The sequence below is a fragment of the Elaeis guineensis genome, chromosome 10 (genome assembly GCF_000442705.2).
Source record: "Elaeis guineensis isolate ETL-2024a chromosome 10, EG11, whole genome shotgun sequence".
Classification (NCBI taxonomy): Eukaryota; Viridiplantae; Streptophyta; class Magnoliopsida; order Arecales; family Arecaceae; genus Elaeis; species Elaeis guineensis.
Window position 1 is genome coordinate 4980775 of NC_026002.2, and position 7716 is coordinate 4988490.

Here is a 7716-nt window from a genome sequence, read left to right on the forward strand (position 1 = left end):
CCATCTTAGTGGGAGGAATCGGGGATGCGTCCTTTTCCTGCAGCACCGTGTGCGGTGCCTTCGTTTCATGACCCGTCTTTTGTTGTCGTACGTGTTTTGCTTAGGAGTGCCGGCGGTACACTTTATACCGGAAGCTAGGATGCGATCACGGGGTGGGGCTGAAACGATGATCAATCAGGGCCGTTCCTTCATGATTTCACAAAAAAGACGGTTTGGTTAAGTTGATGTATCATGATGTTTACACTTGTTGAAGCAATCTTGGGGTTGGTGGGTGGTCCATTTGGAGGAAAGGCGTTACTGTGATTAGAATGGCTTGAAATGGAGCGTTAACATCAGTAATGGATTTACCGTCGGTTGTGGATTTGGTGCATGGAATGTGTTGATGTGTGATTAAGAAGAGGACATGATCCTCCTACGTATGGTGGTATGTATAATGTTTGCAACTTGCAAGCAAAACAGGAGCATGTCAACCTTCAATCCAAAAATATTAATGTGACTACTCGAGCAACGCATTTGATGAGAGAGAGAGAGATACAGATGCCATATGTAGGAGATAAATCACATGTCAAATAACGAGAAAGCATGAAACATCTAAACTAATAGATGTTGTTAGGAGTGGGTAAGAATAAGATATTGAAACCAACTTGATCTAGTTTTAATCTCATCGATTTGTTTAACATCTAAACTAATAGAATCGATTATTGATTGTACTAAAGTGGATCTAGTATTTGCATGAAGGATATGATTAAAGGTCCATATCAGATGAAGTTGGCGTAACATAGAAGCCACCTAATATGCAACCATCACTTTGATTATCACCTAATTAATTTTTGATGGTACCTTTGAGTCTAAGCAAACTAGTTGAAAACGGAACTAAGTCCAGCCTGCAAGGTAGGGTCAATCGATCCCAAATTAGACCCTTGACATTTCCAATATGTGGTCATGGTTTAGTTAGCCACGTACTTGTCACCACAATTTATTAAGGGAAATTTAGGAACCATCATAATGAATGGACCACTGGTGGTGCAGCTTGTATTGATTCAAACAGTAGACAAAAACTTGGCTCCAACAACTTTTCATGACTTGTGGAGCTGGATGGTCCTTGGAATCTGTTTTACAAAATATCAAAAGGTAATATGCCACAGTTGATCTATAGAAATTTCAGTCACGTGAACAAAAAAACTTGTGAAGTTATTTGTAAGATTGAGTCTTCTAAAGTTGTTTTTTTACTGCCAGCATAGTTGTAGGGTATAGACGTGGATAGTTGTCCACAGCTTTTCTCTCTCTGTCCATAGGAGACCTTTCAAGCATCGGATAAGTTAGTGTTTGAATTAAATATATTAACTAGCACTCAACTCCTACATTATAGAAATTTAGTTAATAATAATAATAATATTTTATATTAAAAATTATTTTCACCAATTAATCCATGATGAAATCAAAAAGGTCTCTAGAAGTTCTTATTCCAAAGATAGCCTTCCAAATCAGTAAAAATTACTGTATATGATAAATATCCATATATCATTTTATTATTATTATATAGATATAGATAAATTTAAAATATTTTTTTATTTTTATCATACTATTTATATTTTTAAATCTTATTTAAATAATATAAAAATAAAAAAATAAAACTTGATATATGGTGCTATGGGAGATTATCTTATAATATTACGTATTAACACGAAATACTACCCTTAACACCTATATATCGCTTTATTATTATTATATAGATTATATAAATAGATTTAATTTTTTTTATTTTTTTATCATATTATTTTATTTTTATTTTTTATTTAAAAAATATAAAAATTTAAAAAAATAAAATTTGATACATGACATTGCAGAAGATTGTTCTATGATCTTTCGTATCAACATAAAATATCACCTCTAATATCTCTATATTATTTTATTATTATTATGAAGATAGTACAAAAAAAATTTATATCTTTTTAGATGTTTGAGATAAATTAGTTATTACAACAATATCCATTTCTCTTGAAAAGTTGCAAGGAGGTAAACCAAAGTAAACATGGGCTGACTCATCGCTGCGTACTGTTTTTGCTTTTCACACAAAAGATTATTCTATATCAGCCACTAGTGCAACCAAAGGATTCCCCTGTCCTACTGATTGGTTATTAGTTGTGTCCATGCCTTCCATTGGAATCTAGGTGCGATGGCCATGAATGCTAGAAAATAATTAAAAAACTCTCAAAAAGGGTACCATGTCACTTTCTTTTTGAGTATGCATCCCATTTGCAACTAATTCATATACAGCTCCTGTTTTAAATTTGCTCAGTCATAATCTAAGTTGGTGAAATCCTACTTAATAATAATGATTATGTAAATCTAATCATTAAAAACAATCTCTTCTTGTTTTTTTTTTGCCATATATATGCTTCCCAGTGACCCACACCACCTTCATGCACAGCATGACCAGGCCGCAGTGATTTGATCCAATCTTGCACCTGTAGTGTAGTGGGAGATGGTATAAATACAAGTCAACTTGCAATAATAGATCTATATGGGATTCAATAAAAGATTAGTAAAGAGTCCTAAATGCTTTATTTTGAACTTTTCTAGTTAGATCCGGTCTTTTGCCAAATGGCAAACACTGAATGAAAAGCTCATTAAAGTCATGAAAAGATCTAAAAATTTACTTAAAAGTATTAAATAATTAAAATTTATCTAGCAAATATAATGCATGGGGAGGGATGGGGTGATACAAAATTTTTAATATCAAATTAGTTCATAATTAATTAAGCCAAAAGTTGATATAATGATGTGACATGTCAAATTTTACCGTGTAAATCTGAACAAGAACAGCTTAGAACAACAATGGGAATGGCATGTTCATCACTGGAGGAGGTTCTAGTTTCAAATCAGATGGGTTGCATCCCTATCATATTTCTTCCAAAGGAAGACAAAAAACTGTCCCACAAGCACTACAGATATTGCATATAAAATTGTTCAATTTGACACCCCGTACCTCTCTAACATTTAATATATATACTAATTAAAAATTCACATTATCAGGTGGAGTAATGAGATCTATTATCTACCAACCATTTTTCTCCTTTCCCTGTTTTCTTTTTTTATTCCTGGAGCCTGGAGGAAGACAGCCAAAAAAAAAGAAAAGAAAAGAAAGGATGGGTATCATTAGAACTCATGCTGCTTCATTGCTCAATTCTTGATGAACACGTTAATGGATTCAAACTCTAGAGGCATGATGTTTTAGTCCATGTCCTTGAAATAGACTTAAGTAGTATAGTATGAGAACTTAGGTTTTGTGCCTAAAATGAAACAATTGCTAATTGCTAAAATCTAGCTACATTTTTTTAACCCTGGTTTGTTGCCTGATGCGAGTGAACTTGGCTAAAATCTAGAGCAAATGTGGTCATGCTTACACATTAAACTAAGTTTTTATTATCATCCATCTAAACTGATGCATGAACTTTCTTTAAGAGATGCTCTTGGACAGTCTTTGGGATGGAATTCGTATCTTTAGCGCACTGCTCCTTCCACCACCTTAAGGCTGGCACGAGCAGTGAACTAAAATAAAAATACAGGGGTATTGGTGGTGGTTTTGGAATTGGCTCTGTTGAGCTGCTGACCTTTGTTTTTATGTGAATAAGGACGGTTGTAACTAGTGGACATGCAGTGGAAGTGGCAGAGCCAGTATTTAGAGGAGTGTTATGAATCATTCCATGATGTGTCTGATGACATAAATAGGGGACTGAGAGTATCAGATTGGCATGCAGATTGTTTTTTTTTTTTTGTTGGCATCTGAGAAGTGTCTGACCCACCATGCAAATGAGAGTTTTGCCTTCATCTGCCACATGTTAAACAAGATTAAAGCTCAATGCAATACCAAACATTTTAATATTGAGACACAAACTAGACTCTTCAATTTGGTGGATGTACTATGGAGTTTAAACAACCCATTGTCATATTCGTACTAGTGATACCACTGCGATCTGCGACAAACCATAAAGGTCTCGAACCTAATTATGATAGAACAATCTACAATTCGGTCTGAAGCAGGCCAAAGTAGGAATGACTTGTTCTTACTTTTATTTTTCACTATTGATTCTAGAGTTTTCCTTGTTTCCTTTCCCCTCTTGCTTCCTTGTCTCTTCGACTGGTGAGGGATTGCTCTAAGAAACCATTTACCTTACGTTTAGGAAATGTTGCATCTCCCCGGGTTTCTCTCTTTCACATTGTGATGAAATGAGTGGTGTTTCACTAGCTACATTTTATCTCAAATAAATTGTACTTCCCAAAAAACCTCAAAGACTCCGAATTGTATATACTTTTGTTAAAAATATCCTAGTGCACTAGTTTTCTGAGTTGAGAACGTTACCTTTTCATGCTTAACAAAAACCTAACTTGCTGGATAACAATATAATTCTAGAAAGGAAATTGCTAATTAAATTAGGAACTTCATATGATAACTACGAAAAGAAAGAAAGAAATGAGATTTAAAGAGCTTTTCTCTTGTCAAATACTCTGCGTGTCCTTTTCGCATGACATTAGATGTTGCTTGTACTAAATTTAAATGCTTGCAGCAACAAGATGAGGCTTTACGCTAATAAATCAATGTGTTTGAACGGTGTTCAGTTGACTCGTGATTGCATTTCTTAGTTTCTTCTGAAATTTGTTACATTCTCAGCATGACGCCAATATCAGATACCCTGATATCATATTAGCTCATAAAACCATGAGAACTGAAAAATTATGTCAAAAGCCATTATAATCCAATGGGCATCCTATTCAATTGATATGCGTGACTTTTCCATGAAGTACTTTTGCTCAAGGTTGCGACTTATTGGGCCGGAGAACGTTACAACATAAGTTTGGATATTAGTATATAATTATGGTACACTAAGTCAAATTTTGATATTAATATATAATTATGATATACTAAGCCATTATTATTGTTACAGCAAGCACAAAAATAAGGTATACATAGATTCGTACAATCACATAGAATGGAGAAGAGAAGAAAAAATGGACAGGACTTACGTGGTTCGGCTATAAGCCTACGTCCACAGGTAAAATACGAGAGAAAAAATTTCACTATGATGAAAAGAGAGATACAATCACTCAAAACTCTCCAAATCCTAGCCACATTCTGATTTTCCAAACCTCTCATCAAAAAAACTGTCGAGATTGGCAGAAAGTACAATATTTATACTGATCAGTGGTGGGCTTCGAGAACGGGCCTATCAGCCCATGCCCTCCGCTACCATCATAGACCTCCCAAAAAATTTCATTCAGATTGCAATGCGGGCTTTTCGGATCGGATCATAGTTCGAGCCCATAAAAAAAATTCAAAATTCAAGCCACATTAACAATTCTTTTCCTTGGTTTAAATTTTTACTATCATCAACAAAATCATCTCAACACTCTGTCTTGCCAAATGCCCTCGCAAGGGCACTACTGAGCACTACAGACACCAACCAAATCGAGGCAATGCCTAAACTTCCTAATTGGGACTGTCTTGGTCATCATATCTGCTGGATTATCATGTGTAGAAATTTTCTGCACAACTACAATACCTTGTGATATAATGTCTTGAATGAAATGATATTTGACATCAATATGTTTTGTTCGCTCATGGTACATCTGGTTCTTTGTGAGATGAATGGTACTTTGACTGTCACAAAACACTGTTGGCTTGTTCTGCATCAATCCAAGATCACTCACCAAATCCTGTAACCATATAGCTTCCTTTACTGCTTCTGCTAGAGCCATATATTCAGCTTCTGTAGTAGACAAAGCAACTGTAGTTTGCAATGTTGCCTTCCAACTGATAACACTACCAGAAAGAGTAAACAAATAACCTGTTAAAGATCTCCTCTTGTCCAAGTCTCCTGCAAAATCTGAATCCACATAGCCAACAACTGAATCACTCATCTTGGCCCTATCGAATGTCAGACCAACATCTGTAGTACCCTTTAAATATCCTAGAATCCATTTCACTGCTTGCCAGTGCTCTCTCCTAGGATACGTCATATATCTACTCACAACATTGATTGCATGTGAAATGTCAGGTCGAGTGCAAACCATAGCATACATGATGCTACCCACAGCACTAGAATAAAGAACACTGGACATGTGCTCCATCTCCTCATTTGTTTTAGGTGACATATCTGTAGATTACTTGAAATGGATAGCAAACGGAATAGTTACAGACTTAGCATTATTCATGTTGAAATGCTGAAGCACTTTCTCAACATAGGTCTGCTGAGACAAGAAAAGCTTTCCAACACTTCTGTTCCAGATAATTTTCATTCCCAAAATCTTTTTTACAGTACCCAAATCTTTCATCTCAAACTCATCACTCAACTACTTTTTCAGTATATTAACTTGTGACATGCTTTTAGCAGCAATAAGCATGTCATCCACATACAACAGCAAATAAATAAAGGAATCATCTGAAAGCTTTTTATGATACACATAACTATCATATGAGCTACAGATAAAGCCATTACAAATTATGAATGTATCAAATCTTTTGTACCACTGCCTAGACGACTGTTTCAAACTATATAAAGATTTCTTAAGCAAGCAAACGTGGTTTTCCATACCTGGAATAACAAATCCTTCAAGCTGACTCATATAAATTTGCTCCTCCAACTCACCATGCAAAAATACTGTCTTCACATCTAATTGCTCGAGCTCTAGATTATAAAGAGCAATCATAGCAAGAAGGACTTTGATGGAACTGTGCTTCACAACTGGAGAGAACACTTCATTGAAGTCAATCTCCTCTCTCTGAATAAAGTCTTTAGCTACCAACCGCATCTTGTAACGAGGTGCTTCTATCTTTGGAGTGCCTTCTTTTTTCTTGAAAATCTACTTGCAGCCTACCACTTTCATCCCTTAGGCAATATCACAAGCTCCCAAGTTTGATTCTTGTGAAGCGATTCAATTTCTTTACCCATAGCAGCGGCCTATTGATTTGCATCTGAACAAGAAATAGCTTCCCTATAATTGCTTGGTTCATGCACATCAACTATCTCAGCAACTGATAAGGCATACGCAACTAGATCTGCATATACATACCTCTGCAGGGGTCTGATCTGTCTTCTCTCCCTACCAGTTGCGATGCTATATGGCTCTTATTGCTGTTGTTCAGGTACATCCTCTTCTTGATCAGAATCCTGCACCTCATCATCTGGATCACTAGACTGAACTGTTGAAGTATCAACCTCAACCTTCATCTGTTCTCTGACATCATGATTTGATTCTGATATTGACTTCTATCTCTGACTATCCAATAAAGCAGACTCATTAAATGTCATATCCCTGCTGATTATTAACTCTGGAGACTTTATATCATTGCACCATAACCTATAGCCTTTCACTCTCGATGCATACCCTAGAAATATGTATTTCTTTACCCTCGGCTCAAGCTTACCATCTCTCACATGAGCATAAGCAGGATAACCAAACACTCTCAACTGAGAGTAATCAGCAGGTGACCCTGATCAGATCCCAAAAGGAGTTTTACACTCAATAGCTATAAATGGAGATCGATTTATTAAGAAACAGACTGTATTAATTGCTTTAGCCCAGAAATCCTTTCCCAAACCTGAATGTGAGAGCATGCTTTGTGCTTTGTCACAAAGTATTCTGTTCATGCATTTTGCAATACCATTATGTTGTGAAATCTCAGTACAAGTGCGGTGTCTCACTATACTTTTGTCA